We start from the raw sequence: 18,635 nt of genomic DNA on the forward strand, positions 1-18,635 counted from the left end.
ATTTATGGCAGTACATCTATTTTGCGCCATTGCATTCAATGCAGTTAAAGACATGGGCAGGGGGTCTTTTAACATTCCCCCTGATCGGTAAGAGTATTTATTTTGAACTGTTCTACCAAATGGGCTCATTCCATTGAAATCGTCTTTTTCCTAAGTCCCCTGTACTCCTCGCGCTGTAGCGCTTCCCTTTCGCAGTAGCCCACTTGAGTATTTCTTCTCTCCACACTCCCTCCCGCGGCGCTCGTCAGGTTTCCAGCGTTGTGTGATCAATCTCTTGACCAACATTAAGGAAAGCCCGTAAAGCGGCACAGTACCACCGCTTTTTTGGGGAGCGGGGAAAGACCCATGAGATCGGCCTCGATAGTGGACCACGAAGAACGCTCGGATATTTAGGATAGGCCCAGCGTAACTTCACTCCAAAACCTCTTCAAGGAGGGACAGGCCCACATCATATGGATGAAATCAGCATCCAATCGATAACACCTAGGGCAGTCTGAGGAAGCAGTCGGGGACATTGCTTGTATAGTCCGTGGTGTTAAATAAGCCCTGTGTAAAATTAGTAGCTGAATGAATTTAAGTCAGACATTGCGAGAGACTCGCTTAGGATACTCTAGAACCAGCGCCCATTCCCTGTCAGTGAGCTCCCTGGCTATCTCAGTTTCTCACTTCTGGCGAAGGGACAACAGCGAAATGCCTAAGTGTCTCCTTAATCCTCGGTGTAATCATCTAACCAGGTGGCTTCCATGGCCCGTTATGTGAAGTGCCTGTAATGATTGAAAGGTGGGGGCCTCCCTCTGGTCCACCAGCCAGTGCCGATGTATAAAATGTGTAATTGCAGCGTAGGTCAAGAACATTGTAACTGGTTCTGCATTAACCCTCACAAACTCATTGTGGGGCATCAGGTTCCCATCTGTGAATGTCTCCCACTATCTCAACTCCAACTTCTGCCCAACGCCTCAACCTATTAGCTGACAGAACCCCTGTAGGGTTGGCAGACCACAAAGTGGGATATTAGGGGCATATGGAGTAGATACTTTGGCATATTTAAGTGCTAACTTCCGATAGTGAAGTGCCGTACCAGAGTCAAAGCAGAGTAACACCTGTAACGATCCCAGTCTTAGCTGCACAGGCGAATATCCAATTTCAAACAAGTTATGGCCAGCCAGCCAATATGCCAACCACTGCAACTGTCAGACTATGCAGTATGCCTTGAAATCTGGGACCCCATACCTCCACCAGTGCTAGGCAGCTGCATTTTAGGAAGGGCTAATCTGGGGCGACCTGACCCCCACAACAAAATTGTTAATAAAGTGTCTAGAGTTTTGAAGATCCACGCCGGTATCACCACAGGGAGGTTCACAAATTGATGTGAATTATGAAGCTTGTCTGGGATGATTATACTTTCTCTGTAACTTTTGTCCAGTACGGGGAAATAGTTTTGCTACCATTACTGTCCATTTTCATTGCTTCTTCACTGTTCAGCTACTATGATTACAGTATTTGCTGACTCTCCCAGCTGTTTAGGAAATTACGCTAAAAGTGCTGGATCTGGGCTAAATAGTATAGACGGTTGCATTAGTTGCGCCTGTAGAAGAGTGCATTATCAAACTTTTCATGTGTTCCTTTTTTTGTACGTTAACACTATTAAGACTGTTCATGACGAGCACAGTGGGGAGACTATGAGTAAAAATAACACAGATTTTGTCATTAGCCACAGCAAGGTGATGTATTAAGTAGTGAAAACTGGTATTAATGATTTTTTATATATAGGCTCCACTGAATCCCTTCTCTTCTCTTGATGTGCCTATGTAGCTCTTGTTTTAGCTTTAGGCTTATGAATGTCACTTGTGACAGTCAAAAACCAAATAATTTTAGAGATGCAATAGCAATTTAAGATCTGGATGGGGAATCACTGGCTTTGCAATTATCCATCTGCCTAGGTCAAAATTCAGAATAGAAGAGGAGTTTAACCTCTCCAAAACACACTTCAAATGGCTTCAGCAGTTTTCATTAGTTTAGCTATGGTTGAATGAATCGCCAGCTACCATTTTCAACTTAAAAATGTAATATTTAGTGTAACAATCTGCATGTGGCTCAATGTGCTAGACTGATGACTCATGGCTCCTCAGTTTACAGCTCGTACCATTAAAATATTTATTTTATACAGGCAATGAGGTGCTCTGAATATAGGCACACGCAAAGCCACATGGAAAATGTTAGATTACCTTGCTGTCAAATAATTCAGAGATTGCATCTACTTTATCCCAAAATGGCGAAACTCTTTTATTGGCTTTAAAGCAGTAAAGCTAAGAATATTTAGCTTGACAAATAAAGGCAAATTGTATGCATAGTCTGCAAAATAATACTTGATACTCATAATGCTGGCAAATTACACTATGTAACAAAGATTAGCATTGAAAAAAATACACAAAACAATGTATTTGATAGAGGATTCTAGCCGCAGATTTCTTAACTTTGAATATCACCAGGCGTCAGACTGAATCAGCAAGATTTTAGAGCAGTAACCCTTTTGCACCAGTAGGTGGTAGTGTTTTGGTTTTGCATCGGAAGTGACATGCACGATACCTGTATAGGCGCCACATCGGCGCACCATCAGTTCTTTCCTTTCTGTGCCATATAGCGTTGATCCGGATTGAGCTAGCCCTACGTCATTCGTTGACTAACCTTTTTTGTCAACTTTTTTTTCTGAAATTCTTCTCCTGGTGTGATGATCTCACCCAAGAAACCGTCTGGTTTCAAACCACGTGTGGCCTGCCACAGGCAAATGTCGGTGACCAACTCCTACTTGGTGTGTTTGTGGTGCCTAGAGCCGGATACGACTATAAGGTGTATGAGGACTTCCGCACCATGCATCTGAAGGCGCTGAGGGAGCAATCGCTCAACCTGCTCACCTAACGCTGATCGACTCCGTAACGCTAGAGGTTTCCATTTGCTAGGGAGGTCCTGGTACTATTCACAGCCTGTTCTTAGGTTCCTTGCGACATTCTAAGTTATCGGGGAAGTCTGGAAAGTCCCACAAACACAAGAAGCCAAAGAAAGCCCAACGTTCTTCGATTTCTTCACGTCCATCAAAGACATCCGACCATATGAGAGCGTGTTCACACTCCAGGCTGAATTAGTCAGCTGTTCTGAACCTGCGTCCACTCCCTTTTTTCCCCGAGGTGACCCCTGCTCAGTTCAAGAAATTTTGTGAGGCCTTGCGCCTCATTTTTGGGTGGCCTCTCCCCTCTGGAGAGCCTTCAGGCCCATGGCATGGGAGGGGCCCCCGATGGAACCAGGCCTGCAGGTTCGGTCCTCGCCACCAGTGAGGCCCCAAGGATCTGTAGCCGAGCCGCTGATGCGGACCCAAACACCATCTACTGGTGCTCATGGGTACTATTCGAAAATCTTCTGGATCCAATCTGCCACCTGGGGATAGTCAAAGGTAAGGAAACTGTGGCTAGATAGTTTCTAGTAGATAAGGCATTACCCAAGGTAAGTAACTTCTCCTTTTAGCCCTACCTCTTCTACGATTTTGAAGTTCTGTTTAACAAAAAAAGTGTTCAACCTTCCTTACTATACAGAACAAACAAAAAAAATATGCTTACCTCATTCTAGATACATATTATACTGGGGTACTCTACCTCATCTCGTACTGTTTGCCTGGGAAGGGTTGTGTTCAATACCCTCCAGGAGTGTGAGTCTGATTGTGTGGAAGGTGATATTGATTTTAAATCTCTTTTAAACTATTGTTAGCCTTCAACGCTGAGCAATTGTTTTCTTGCTATTTTCATTTTAAATACTGGCACTCATATTTTAATTAACTACAAACTTACCTCGTTGTTCGGTCTTTGCCCGCTCCCAATTGTCCAGACGCTGAAGCTACCTGACGCCGACCAGCACTGTTACGGGGGCGAGGGGTGGTGAGTGGCGGCCAATGGGAGGTTAGCAGGTTAGTTGTTGGGGCAGACCACAAAAACGGATGATGATGCAACCGTGTTGCACTGTTTGCCTGGGAAGGGTTGTGTTCAATACCCTCCAGGAGCGTGAGTCTGGGTGTGTTGAAGGTGATTTTGTTTTTAAAGCTCTTTTAAACTCTTGTTAGCCTTCAATGCTGCGCACGTGCACTTTGTTAACTGCTGCTTGTTTTCTTGCTATTTTCATTTTAAATACCGGTACCCCTATTTTACTTAACTACAAACTTACCTTATTGTTTGGTCTTTGCCCGCTCCCAATTGTTCGGACGCTGAACCTACCTGACGCCGACCGGCACGGTTACGGGGGCGAGGGGTGGTAAGTGGCACCCATTGGGAGGTTAGCAGGCTAGTTCTTGGGGCAGACCATAAAAACGGATGACGACAGGACCACACAGCGGGCGCCACTGGGCACCTAATTCAAGCCCGTCTCCGCCCATCCGCGCTTGGCCCATGCTCAGGGCCAGGAGCCCTGATTCTTTACTGCCAGACCGCCGAATCTATTCCAGAGACACCCTGAGAAAATAAAACCCACTAGGGGGCAAAGCTTGCTGTCCCAGATTACTGCCTTGTATTAAGCCTGAGGCCATGGCGAAATACTGTTTGGGTTGTCTTTGCTCACTCCCCCACATCCTGGCGCTTCCCTGTGAATCTCACTCTAGTGGCAAAATGTGGTCAGGGATGCTGTTGGTCGAGCCTGTGTTCAAATGCCTGCTCCTAAACGCCAGATCATTGGTTAAACATAGCGCAGAATGTTCCCTGCTTATCGAGGAACACAACATCATGATGGCCTTCATTACGGAGGCTTGGACGGACATTGCCTCTGGGCCGGATAGTGTTAAAGCCTCTCCCCCAGACTTCCTTTGTCACACGCTAGACAGACCTTTAAGGAAAGGAGGGGCCTAGCTGTTATCTATCAAAAGAGCCTAGCGCCCTCTTTCCAGGCTGCATCCAACACAGCCTGTGAGACATTGTCAGTCAGCTTGCGATATGCGCCGCAAGACACGTTTATAGCTATGCGCATTTACCGACCTCTAGGCCCCAGAGGTGGCTTCCTGGAGTCTATTGGTTCACTGCTGGAGGAGGGGTTCTGTGCCAAAGCTTTTACATTGCTTGGCGATTTTAATCTCCATCTTGAGGACCCCACCGATCCAGATACTGCTAGACTGTTGCAAATTATGGGGGAAGGGGACCCTTTGCAGCAGGTAGAAGGCCCGACCCATGAGGCTGGCCACACTCTAGACGGAATCTTCACAAATTCCTCCAGCCTCTCTGTTTTGGAAATTCTGCCGCTTCCCTAGACAGGTCATGCTGTTATTCTTGCAAACGCTCTGTCGCCCACTAAAGTATCCAATGCAAAACCCAAGGAAAAGATAGTGATACGGTCCTGGAAGAATATTAACTGTGCCAATTTTGATAAAACCCTGTTAGACTCATCCCAAATCTTCCCACTGACATAGAGGAAGCCACGTGGCCTATGAGGATTGGATCAATACCGCCTGTCACAGACTGGCCCCTGTCAAATGGGGCTCCCCAGACATGGGCTGCCCTCCGCCCCTTGGTTCACTCAGATCGTCAGGAGCTTAAATCGGAGTGCAAGAGGCTGGAGCGTCTCTGGAGAAAGGGGTACAGTCAAACCAATAAGGAAGAATATAACGCTAGTCTTCCAGCCTATAAAAAACACTGCAGGAAGGCCTATTTCTTTGAACAGATCGTCGAAGCTAAATCCTCGACGAAGGAACATTTTAGAACAGTTACCAACCTCATGACTCCCCCAAACCCATCACTCAAAGCAATCCAGAATTCTGTGATGCCCTAGCCTCTTATTTTCTAAACAAAGTGGAAGTCATTTTCTCCTCCTTCAGCAACCAACAGGGCGAGGCTAGTGATTGGGCTTTCGGGGCAATAGCAAGCAATAATTCTCCCACGTTTAACAACTTGACCCCATTGGTGAACAAGGAGGTTACCAATTTGCTGATGGGATGCAGATCCGGTTCTCCTAAGGACCCATGTCCGGCATCGGTAATGAAAATCTCCTCGAACATCATTTCGAATACACTTACCCCCTTACTTAATCTTATAATGGGGGCAGGCCACTATCCTGTATCTTGGAAAAGGACCTCAATCCTACCACTTGTTAAAAAACCTAATCTAGAGCCCAGCGATCCCAATAGCTAAAGACCCATTTCCCGTCTCCCTTTTCCAGCTGAAATTATGGAGAAGGCCATGAACATGCAACTAAGCCTGTTCTTGGAGAAAAGTAACATACTGGACCCCTCTCAATATGGGTTCCGTGCGGGACATAGTACGGAGTCAGCACTGATCAAAGCCACGGAAGAGGTCCGTGAGGCGGTGGACCAGGGAGGCTCAGCTACTCTGATCATGTTGGATCTGTCGGCGGCCTTCGATACGGTCAATCACGATGTGTTGATGGGTCGTCTATCGAAAGCTGGGGTCCAGGATGTGGCCTGGAACCTACTGAAATCTTTTCTGGCTGACAGAGTTGATCTAGGAGGGGGTAGATCAAACCATTCTCCCTCCCCTGTGGAGTTCCACATGGATCCTCCCTTAGCCCGACGCTTTTCAAAATATACGTGAGACCACTAGCTGCCCTTATAAGATCTTTTGGGCTACTTTTAACCTCCTATGCAGATGACACGCAAATCGTGTTATCGCTGCAGTGAAGCAAAGAAGCGGAAAAGACCCTAGTTGTCATGATTGCATGGCAGCAATAACCGTCTGGATGTCTGGTAATTGCCTGAAGTTGAATGCAAGCAAAACAGAGGTGATCGTTTTCGGGAACAACCCCAACCTCTGGTCTCCAGCATGGTGGCCCAGTGAGATGGGCATCCCCCATCACCTGCACTTAAGGTGAAAAATTTGGGGGTGATTGTGGATAATACATTTGGGAATCAGGTCAGTGGAGTGGTGTCTACCTGCTTTTTTCTCCTGAGAACACTGAAGAAAATAAAACTCCTAACGTTAGAAAGCTTCAGAACAGTTGTCTCAACTCTCATTCTGTCCCGTCTGGATTATTGTAACAGTCTGTATCTGACTATTAATAATAAACATCTGAACAGACTACAGATGGTACAGAACGCAGCAGCCACGCTGCTTACGGGCACAGTGAGGTTTGTGTCGGTCAGAAAAGGACTAGGTCACCTTCACTGGCTCCCAATCAAACAACAAGCCCAATTCAAGGCTCTCTGCACAATTTTAAAGTCCCTGAGGGGGACTGGACCGGAATATCTAAAAGAGCGCATTCAGTGGTATGTCCCCGGGAGAACATTGCGCTCAATGGAAGCAAAACGGGCGGCCATTTTGAGGGCGAAAAAGGCCAATTGGGGTGGAAGAGCTTTGTTCTTCGAGCTACCAAAGCCTGGAATGAACTTCAGTTTTATCTAAGATGTGCAACGGAACTCCTTGCATTTAGGAAAGATCTGAAGACATGGTTGTTTTCAGCTTAGTCTCAGGCAGAGCTCAAGGGATGGAGGGTTCCAGGTTTACAGTGCTCAGCGCCAGGACACCCTTGGGTAACAGTGCGCTATATAAACCCAAATAACATAACATACCTTAACTACTTCATAAAGAAGGCACAAGGGTGTCAAAATGCATGTTGCATTCTGCTAACGTTGCCTTTCTCTGATCTTATTCCTCAGCTGATCCAGATGTGCCCGAGTTTCCTTTGGCCTTTGCCGACCCTTCAAGGAGGCCATGTTGTGATTATTTGGTGCTTTTCAGGTTCCTTCTGACATGCCTTTGCTCACATGAACCCTAGGGACTTCAGTTGGGTTACTGCCACAGTCACTCTCTCTGTGCTTCCTGTCTCTTTGGAACCACTTACAAGGCCTGTACCAAAACGAGTACAGACTTGTACTTCGGCCCATAACCATGCTGGTTCCTGCTACCCTGATGCCAATGTCTGACCCTGAATTGACTTCAGCTCAAGTTCACCCAATCTCATGCATTGCACTTACCAAAGGAAAACTGGATGTCTGTGGGAGGGCGGGTTTGATAAACAGGTGAGGAGGCTGTATGAATTTTCGAAAAGGAGGATTTTTTTTTTCAACAGTGGAAGGTATGGTGTTTGTAGGTGGCTTTCCTTCTTGTTCTTCTTCCGAAGTGTCGTGTGACGAACTTGAGCTTGATGGGGATCCCAAGGATGGTGGTTCCTGCTCCTCTTCCTTTGTGTTAAGGTGGTCTCCCCGGAGGCTCATAGGAGGGGAAAAAAGGAGGAAGCTGTCAGACAAGGGATTGATTTATATATTAGGGAGTTATACCATCACCACACCTTTGGTGTTAAGAGACCGAATTTTGTGCTGAGGTTAGAATAGTGAGGGAGGGGAATTATTTAGTGCCTAGGGAGCTTTAGGGCGGTTCTTGGTGCAAAAAGTACTGATCTTATTTGAAATATACAACTTAGGGTTTGATGGTAGAGAAACAAAGAAACTCATACACTCTAGTCCCTCAGAGGTTCCGTTAAAATGCTGCCAAGATATTCCTAAGGACTTGGGCGAATTGCAGAAGAACTCTCCCTCTACCCGTAGCCTGCCCCGGTAACATCACCCGCTTCCCACAACCCAACTCCTGGTTCCCTCGAGCCGCTGTCACTCACCGGGTCCGCCGCAACTCTCCGGAGTTGCGGCCGCTCCCCAGCATCCTCCGGACACCACCAGTCTTTACACCAGTTCTCATCCGGTTCCTCTGGGTCGCCTGATGGTCTCACGTCCTGTATCTCGGGTCCCACGTCTTCTGTCTCGGGTCCCGCGTCTTCTGTCTCCACTTCCTGATGTCCACACACAGGGTCCGCCGTCACTCCTCCGCTCGCTCGACTTCCTTCCTGTCTCTGACGCACCACCGGTCTCAGACCCCTCCCCTTGAAATTGGCCTCCTTTCATTGGACTGTTGAGAATGTTTCCGGAATCCTTCGGGGTCGCTTCCGGGTCACCCTCAACGTGGGCGTCTTGCTATGTATAAAAATTAGAGGGGCATGAGTCCAGGTCTCTGTACGAAACCCTTTTCTGCAACTCCCTGCCCCCCCCCCCCCCCCCCCCCCCCCCCCATGTGACACCCCGGTAAGTCCTTTCTCCGTTCCCCGGACTGCCTCACAATGTCATGAACACTGGCTGTAATCCTGTGCCTCTGCATGTCGTACCTACCAGCACATGATTCATCTTTGCTCTGACTCTGATCCTGTGCCAGAGCATGGGCAACCACCAGGTATTGATGATGATGTATATCCTTATGGCCCTGCGTTTACGAGGAGATGGTGGACTCTGACTTGGCATGCTTTAAAGACCACTAACCCACAGTGTGCTCCTTAGGGCTATTAATCCCTGTCAATCTGTATCTGCCTCAATTCAGAATATTTATGGGCTATCCGAGGAGGCTGGCATAAAGACAGAGAAAGCCTTCTTAACTTCCCAACCAGTAATTCAAAAGAAGTCCTTTCAAGGCCAGGGACCCTGGTCTGGCAGGCCAGCAGAGACATCAACCATCAAATTCATCTTCCACCTGCTAGAATGGCCAGCAAACCGCTGTTTGCCCTTTGTGGCACATGCCAAACCAGTTGGGGAACAGGATTCACCATTTTATCCTACGTTGGCCATCCACCACATCCGACAGATTGGTCTTACTTATAGTTCAAATGGTTATTCCCTGCATTTCCTTTCCATTCCCCCTGCACCAGAGCAAGCTTCAGAGGAGGGTCTGTCCATTTTTCTACAAGAGGTGCCACTTTTGCTCTCCAAATGTGACATCAAGATGGTGCTGGACTCTTAAAAATGAAAGGGGTTGTTAGTCTTGCTACTGCACATTCAGAAGGTTGAGGCCCTATTCTGAACCTTCAGCCCCTGAATGCCTTTGTGCAGAAAATTCAAAATGCTTGCGCTGGTCCAATACTATCTTTTCTGGAACCGGGAGCTTGGATGGTGTCCTTGGACCTGCAGGATGCTTATTTTCAGTCTCACTTATTCACTTCCATGTAGTCCGCGAGAGCAGGGAGGCCTACATTGTTTTTAAAAAGGTCGAAAATAAGTCTTTTGGGAATTAAGACAATTGAAGAAAACCACAAACAGCATTCCTATGATGCAAGCACCCAATTACAATATTGAAAATTGAACAGGGCTTGTTGAATACTGATTTTTATGAGACGAAGTCCAGAAGTGATTCAAGTGATTTTTTTAATTGATATAGAAGTATTGTGATACAGTGGCTCTTGCGGACAAGAGAAACCATTACGACTACTAAGGAGGCTCATCAACAAGCTGATATTATCTATGGTGTTGGAGAGTCATCCCCACAAATGGCATAATTGAATCTAGATACATATGAAATAAGAGATTCTATGAAACTATTTTTGTCCTGAAGAAGGTGGAACCATTAAAGATCACCGAAACACTGCGTCAACATTTTAAAATAGTTTTTTATTGTATAAATACGATTGTAACCCACTCGGGGAGGTATCATTAGGCAGTTGTCCAAACAAAGAGGTTTTTATGTATATTGATTAATCTATGAACTAAATAAAATGTTTTTGACTATTTTTTCACATATGGGAGTTGAATCTAATATTGAGTTTGAGACAATGTGTGATGAATATAGCGTGAATCAAAGTGCATGATTTGTTTAAATTGATAGGAGTTGCCATTGCTGAAGAATCGTCCCTCTCACATTTTGTAGTAAGACTGATACTTGGTCCAGGGTTAAGGTCTTTGCCCCCCTTTTTATTGAATATAGGGACTTTTGTGTTGTTGAGTATTTTCAGTCTCAGACATCTGTAGTTCAAGGCAGTCCAGGAGCACTTTCAGTTTGCTGTGATCCTTTTCAGTCCTACAGTGCTCCTTGGGTGTTACCTAAAGTGATGGCGGTGGTCGCTGCTCATCTTCCATAGTTTGGCAATAACAGTAATACTGTAACTTCATGGATGGCTGTTGAGGGCGAGCTCGCCACACTCCGTCATGGAGCACCTCTGGAATTGACAACGGTTGTCCTCTTGACATTGTTCGGGTCCTCTGTCAACGAGCCTAAAGTCCCACCTGACTCCTTAGCAGAGGTTTCCATTCTTCGATACAATCCTAGTCACAGTGAAGTTCGGGGTTTTCCTTCCTCTGCAATACGTTTTGTAATTTCAGGTTGTAGATCCCTGTGTTTCAGGTTTGGTCCTGCATTATGGTGAGAGCGGCTCGGAGCCTTCTTGGCCTTATAACCTTGTGTAGCCTTCTAGTGAGGTATGCCAAGTAGAACATGCATGCTCTGCAATTAAGCATGGGCGAATTTTGCGAATCTCGCGTTAGCGAATTTTGCGGATTTGCGAACTCGCAATCCGCGAATTCCCGCGAATTTGCGGATTTTTTTTTTGTGTTCGCGTGTGTTTCTGCCAGTTCGCGAGGGTTTTTACAATTTCGCAATTTGCGAACTTACCTGTCGGGTCGCAAGTTTTGCGAACTTGTTGTTTCTCCTTGTCCAGCCTGTTTGGGACACTCTTCTTATCACTGCCACTCTCTGTCACCACTGCCACTCTCTGACTACTCATGCCACCCTCTGGCCCACCCATGCCACCCTCTGTTTCATCACCACACCCTCTGGTTGTCCAGTGTACATTATTTTCGGCAAAGCAAAGCACACCTTCCCTGCCTCAAGTGACCTGAATTAATTTGGGGCTGATTAATGTGTCACAGAATATTTTTTTAGCTGGCACCTGCTTCCTTAGTGCTTCCTGATTAGTGATCTTTTGCACTTGCTAAGTGCTTTCATTGTTGCAAAATTAGTTACAACACCTGCCCTGCTCCAACTGACAATAATGAATTAGGGGCTGATTAATGGATTTTAACTTCCAGCCTGGCTCCTGCTTGTCTCCCTTAGCTGTAATTCAGGACCTTTGTGGCATATGTGTAACTATTCTGAGGTTCAGAGCAGGGTCACATAATAGTTGCAACTGGCAACTGAACTCTGGAGGGGCCCCTCAGGAAGCACTACAGGAAATAGCTACTAATGATGAGCCTGAACTTTTGAACCTGGTAAGTAGTTTCAGTTTTGCTAAGATCGTATTTCTGCAATTTAGCACTTACTCGCGGGGTGCGAAGTTGTACTGGCAAGCCGCGAACTCACGCGAACAGTGCGAGCAAGCCATAAAATCCGCTGCTCGCGGACTTGCGGATTTTGCGGGAGATTCGCGGATCTCGCGGATTGCGAATTTACCGAAAATCCGCAAAATCCGCGAGCGAAACGGATTTTCCGCCCATGCTTATCTGCAATGCACTTTGAAGTTCCAATGTGCCACGCATTAAGGCAGTATGGCCAATGATATCTGTCTGAGGATATCGTCTCAGATTTGCATTGGTGGCTGCTCAAAAGCTACTAGTCCAGCGGCAGGTCATTCTCCACCCAGAGTGGACGGTGTTGATGGATGCCTTCCTGCTGGGTTGGGGAGGCAGGCCATCTAGTGGAGGGGGAGATCAGGAGACTCTGTTCTCTGGCAGAAAGCGGGCTCTGCGTCATTCTTCTGGAGTAGCGGGCTATTCATTGGGCTCCTTCTTGTCATACATCAAGGGAAGTCTGGTGCAGGATCTCAAGGACAACACCACAGTCATATAGTGCATCAACAAGCAGGGCGGAGCTGGGCTCTATGTACTTAATCAGGACCGTCTATTTCTTTAGATATGGTTGGAGTCCCAAGGTAATTTCTTGATCGTGATTGCAATGACAGAGTAGTCAACTGAGTAGGAGATGTCCTACAGACCACAAGCAGCAGCTGCATCTTAGGTGGTCCAGGGCATCTTGCACCAACAGGAGTGTCCTGGCTAAATGTTTTAGCCACCATTGAAAGTGCACAATATCAAAATATTTGCGATTTGGTGTTTTCACAACACTTGTTAGGGGAGGATTCTGGTTGTAGTGGAACCTGGGACTCAACTACGCCTTCCTCCTCCTCCTCTCCTGTTCGGAGTTTTAAAGAATATTAGGTACCACCAGGCCCAAGTCACTCCCGATTTGTCATGGAGGGTGTGTTACCCAGACCTTGTGGGCATTAGCATCTCTCCTTCGATTAGTCTGCCACTTTGGGGAGCACCTCCTGTGTCAGCAGCAGGGCAGGTTCCTCCACTTGAATCTTTGTAATCTACAACTCCATGCACAGAGATTGAGCAGGGTAATTCACTGCAGTTGATTTGGCACTTGGCATGATGAATGTCATCCTTGTCGCATGACCCCACTCCACAAAATCCATTAATGCAGTTCGTTTGGACAAATTTGTAGCCAGGTGTGGCATTTGCAAGACTGACCCCTTAAAAGCAAATCTGCAAGACGCCTTTTTTAGATCGAGCCTAATATTGCAGCGCATGCGCTGCTCGCTTTGCGAGGCATGCAGTATTTAGTATAGCATGGAAGCTTTGCGGAAGCTCCGCCCACTCTCCGCCAATCATTTATATTGGCTTGTGTCTTAAATGCTGCCTTCCAATTGGTTGTAGGCTTGTTAGTCCCTCCTTATGATGGCCATGTTGTCAAGACTGACCCCTTAAAAGCAAATCTGCAAGACGCCCTTTTTAGATCGAGCCTAATATTGCAGCGCATGCGCTGCTCGCTTTGCGAGGCATGCAGTATTTAGTATAGCATGGAAGCTTTGCGGAAGCTCCGCCCACTCTCCGCCAATCATTTTCATTGGCTTGTGTCTTAAATGCTGCCTTTTGATTGGTTGTAGGCTTGTTAGTCCCTCCTTATGATGGCCATGTTGTCATTTGGGTCCTTCCATGGCTACTGGCCCCTTTACTGCACCAACTACTTTCTTCCCGTGCTGCCCCCCCCGCCCCCACAGTCCACTGCATTCTCGCCAGACGACCCCGCCCCTCTCATGCCTTCTCGCCCATCCGAACTCTCGTTTGCAATGCAATAGGTCTTGCGTTATTGCAAATCCTATTGCATTGCAAATGCTTGTTTAGGAACCGGTATCGCTGACTTCTGCAATGAGTCGGAGTCCAGCAAACTGAGGACGGTGAATATAATTAATAAGTCGGTGACTATCTCAGTGAGCTGTCCATGACCCAGAGACCTCAGAAAACACAGCTGAACCCAGTTAGCGAGATCGATGGTAGTTGTGACCACATCCTTTTTCTCGCGCCTTGAAGTCTGTCTGACTGGACTCCTCCCCACGCCGCTTCTGTGGCTCACTACTTCACTGAGACACATTCGGGGGTAATTTGGTAATGCTGCCTAATTTCTGCGTTCCCCCAACAGCAAGTAGCTACTCCTCCTGGGATAAGACGCAGGTTCCATCATCTGAACACCAACAGAGGTACATAAAGCAAACAGGAGGCACGCACTCAACATGCCCTACTTTTGTGTCTTTGTGTAGTTAATGTGTCTAAGTATGAAGTGTGTGATGATGCTTCTGACGAGGAATACATGAGACTGCCTCACGTCTGCAAGTGTTGGTGTTCTGGTTGGGTCCCTTAGTTGACAGGCTAAAGTGGTTTGGAGACTGCAAATGTGTGGTGAGTTGTTAAATACAGTGTCCACAAGGTGGGAATGGAGACAGTAACCTGGAGTGACCACAGTTAGTGAAGTGTGATTTCCTTGGCCAGAGTATTTAGCTAACTAACGCCCGTTTTCTAAGTGCCCAGTTAGTGAGTTGAAGATAAGGAGTTAGTGGTCAAATAGTTTTTTTCCTTTAGGCAACTCGTGGCTTTTGCAAACGGAAAAGCAGAAAACACCAGCCGGCCCTTGACCAATTGCCTGGTCTTCTGAAATGGCTAAATCCGTGTTCACCAGGAGAGGGCCAATGCCACCTGGACTTGGCATGGATGGTACACATATCTGTCTGGGCCATGCATGATGAGCTCATCCAAGAGGGACTTAGCCTTACATTCTTTTTGTACTTTTGAAGTTATAGATTAAATGGCAACACATCCCAGAATGCAAAGAGGAGACCTAGAGGATGTTATGTTACATTTATTTATAAATTGAAAAAAGGTGCTTCGTGCACTCAAATATTCTCAAGTTCAATCAAATTTTATAATCTTTCATTTTAGTGCTGCCTCATTCGTTGCACTTGGTCAGAGTGCCTTTGAAAATATAGTACTGATCTGGTTGGGAAAAATCCCGTCCTGTTGAATGTACACACTCCTTATCAATATGTGGAAACCTTCATAATAACCATAAATTCTTTAAATGGTGAGTTTCAAGGTTCTTTTATTTAATTCTTTTATGAGTTCTTAATTTTTTCACATCATTATAGATCATTCTCATGAATTATACCCAATGCATTTCGTGTCACTTCATGGACCCTTCCTCAGGGGTCTATAACAATTAATGAAAAACAGGAAACTAATTAATTCTTGATCTCAAATCAAAATGTACAAAAATCATATCATATTTTTTAACCCAATGCAGTGGTAATTCAAATCATTGTGCATACATGCGTTTTATACAGTTTCTGCAATACCATACAACCTATTAGACAAATTGAGACTCATGCAAATCTTCCTAGTAACAATACCAATCACTGTATTCATCTTAAAGATGGCATAAATCAAGTTTTTCATGGGTGGACTATTGCACTTTAGGATTACGAGTCTGATTTTGCTTATGAATTCTACATAGTGAACTATGAGTAAAACGACATGACCCAAAAAAACAAGCGTGACATCTTGATAGCGTGTAGCCAATACATCTGCGTTATGTGACACATGAACCTACTTCAAATATAGTTAGGCTAACTTGAAATGCTAAAGGAAAAAACAGTCTGCGAATAACTGAACAGGTTCAGAATGATGGTGTTTCACGTCCACACAGGCTCTCTAAGTCAAACTTACTTGAACTTTGCAAGTGTAATCACTCTCGAACACAAATCGCGCCGTTTTGTACGGGAAGTAACAGACGCCCTGTTTTCATGCGCTGCGTGTAATGCGTCGTGACGCAGTCACGTGCTGCTCTATTTTGCTAAATTTAAAGTGAAAGCGACCCGTTCACAGAGTGAGCGTGTGCAATAAAGTTTTATTTGTGAAACCTGACCCGCTGGCAGAGTATCTGGATGCAGCTGTTCCCTCGTAGCGTTCCTGGAGTAACGTGCGCACGGCTTTCAGAATAATCTTCTATATCAAGACGCCGCCGCCGTAGACTCGCAAACCCGACTACGAGGTGAATACGTCACCACTTGTAAAAAGTGCTCTGTAGGATTAAGGAGCTTTTTGTGAACGGCGGTGAAATATAACTGAATCATAACGCCCACGCCGTAAACACTTCTATTTTTCAAACCCATCACGAGGAAGGACTAACACCACCAGCAAACAACGCCTCCTTTTTATTTAGGATTCCGTCTAATATACTATTGTTCTGTGGTGTTGCCCTACCGACAAATAGACCCCAGATGAAAAGCGTATCAGAAATCCTTTGAAGGAACGTGACAACGCTCTGGACCCAAATAACCCCACTGTATAAATACTTTACAGGAAACGATAAACAAATGTATTAAGATGTGTGCAAGAAAACTATAAATAATAAATCAAATTCGAAGCTGGACAACACAGCCCGGATACAGCCATTTTACAGCCTCATTATATGAGAATAATAGTAGTGTCCAAGGACAAGAGTACTACTTTAGAATTTTGATGGTAAAAGTCCTGATGAAGGCATATTCTTTGTCGAAACGCGTCGACCGGATGCCATCTAACCTCTTTTTAACTTTTTTGTGAATACATATGTATCATTATATTGTTATTTTATCGATTTTGATCAATGCACTGAATTTTAACATTTCCTTTTAATCAAATTAAAAAATGTATTTTCTCTAAACTGAACTAGTTTGTTTGTTTAATCTATTGTGTAATTGCTTTAAGTGTATGCCTGGGAGTGTTAACTTTCATACATAAAGTTTTATATTGCCAGACGATTTCCCCTGTAATTCCGATGACAAGAAAATTATACAGGTCTAAAAACGAACCATATTATGAAAACAATTCAGATGATCATGATGGAATTAACCAGTATACCCACTGCAATACAATATCTATTATGGATGTGCAGTTAATCACGCTAATCATGTAAAAAACATGCTATGCAAAACATAAAGTCACAGAAGTATCAATGTGATCAACATTATAAAAAAACATGATTATTCGATGCGGTCATTCAACCCAAACGGCTGTAAAGTGTTCAATTTTTTGATCCAAAGGAATTCTGCTTTTAATAATTGTTTATGTGGATCGATGCCCGGGTCAATTTTTACTGCTTCTAGTACAGTGTATCTTAATTGTGACACGTTGTGTCCAGCCACTTGCGTGTGCATATCCACTGTAGACTTAACATTCTTCAACCTGATATTACTTTTATGTTTTGTAATGCGACCTTTTATTTTCCTTTCAGTGATGCCCACATACATTTTGCCACACAGGCACTTAATGGCATATACCACGGTCTTGGTCACAAGTGCTTGTGTGTTTCAACTCAATTGTGAAACCTTTTAAAGGATGAGTCATTTCATTTCCTATGAAAACGTTATTACAGTGTGTACAGTTCCCACACATTTGCATCCCTTTAAACTTCGTGGTGAATTCTTTTGTGGCTTTTTTTTATAACAATTCCTTAATATTTCTTGATCATTGAAAAGCAAAAATCACTTTGTTATAAATGCATTCTAAGTCAGTCTCTTTTTCAATCAAATGCCAATGCTTTTTAATAATGTTTATTTTGTTGGCTTAGGTTGAGTTTTTTAAAAGGCATATATTGAAATTCTTCTCAGTTTTTATGCTCGGTCTCAAAAGAGTTGATCATTCAATCATCTGTACTTTCTGTTTGGAATCATTGATTAAGGTTTCCGGATACCCTCTTTTAATGAACCTTTTGGAAAAAATATCTATGGTTTGTTGAGCTTCCTCCTCTGTATAGTAATAAGTTTTATTCGTAAAAACTGTGAGAAAGGCAATTGTCTTTTCAATGACAACTGATAAACTTTGGAAATGTAAACCTCTATTCCGATCTGTGGGCTTAGTATACACATTGGTCTTAATAGTGTAATCCTTGATTTGTACCAGAATATCCAAAAAAGCTATGCTGTTCTTATTTGTGGTATATGTAAATTTGATATGTTGGTGGCAGTCATTCAACCTGTGGATGTTATCGATCAAGTGACTTTCTTCTCCATTCCAAATTATGAAGATACCATCTATTTATCATTTAACACCTTGGCTGCTAAGGCAATTTTCAGCCTGTGCTGGAAATTGCAATTATCCTTTATTCATGACGAGCTGGGCTCGTCATCAGCACACGACCACTGTGCACCATGACGAGCCCAGCTCGTCATCAGCATCGAAAGGGTTAAATGATGCGAAATGTTCAACCCATGTTGACTCCTGAAGAATATTTTGGTGCTCATATTTTGACATAAACATGTTCGCGTAAGTGGGGGCTCCAGCAAAGCCCATAAATGTACCATTACATAGGGCATAAAAATTATTCTCCCATTCAAAATAGCTGTGATACAAAGCAAAGTGCATCAATTCTAAAAAAAAATCTTAATCGCTCCAATGCATTCATTGTTAAGTAAAAACCACTCTATGGCTTCCAAGCCCTCATTATGAGGGATTGAAGTGTACAACGAGGTTACATCTATTGTACATAGTAACCAGTTCGTCATTTCTTCTTTGGGAAGAGATTCCAAGTGATTTAAAA

At 44.7% G+C, this 18,635-nt stretch overlaps 1 protein-coding gene across 2 annotated transcripts in view; it reads left to right on the forward strand.

Annotated features, from left to right (window-relative positions):
- NFATC3 (nuclear factor of activated T cells 3) overlaps positions 1 to 18,635 on the forward strand; it is a 1,100,962-nt gene that overhangs the window by 679,749 nt on the left and 402,578 nt on the right. The window lies entirely within an intron of this gene.

This window comes from Lissotriton vulgaris, chromosome 12 (genome assembly GCF_964263255.1).
Source record: "Lissotriton vulgaris chromosome 12, aLisVul1.2, whole genome shotgun sequence".
NCBI lineage: Eukaryota > Metazoa > Chordata > Amphibia > Caudata > Salamandridae > Lissotriton > Lissotriton vulgaris.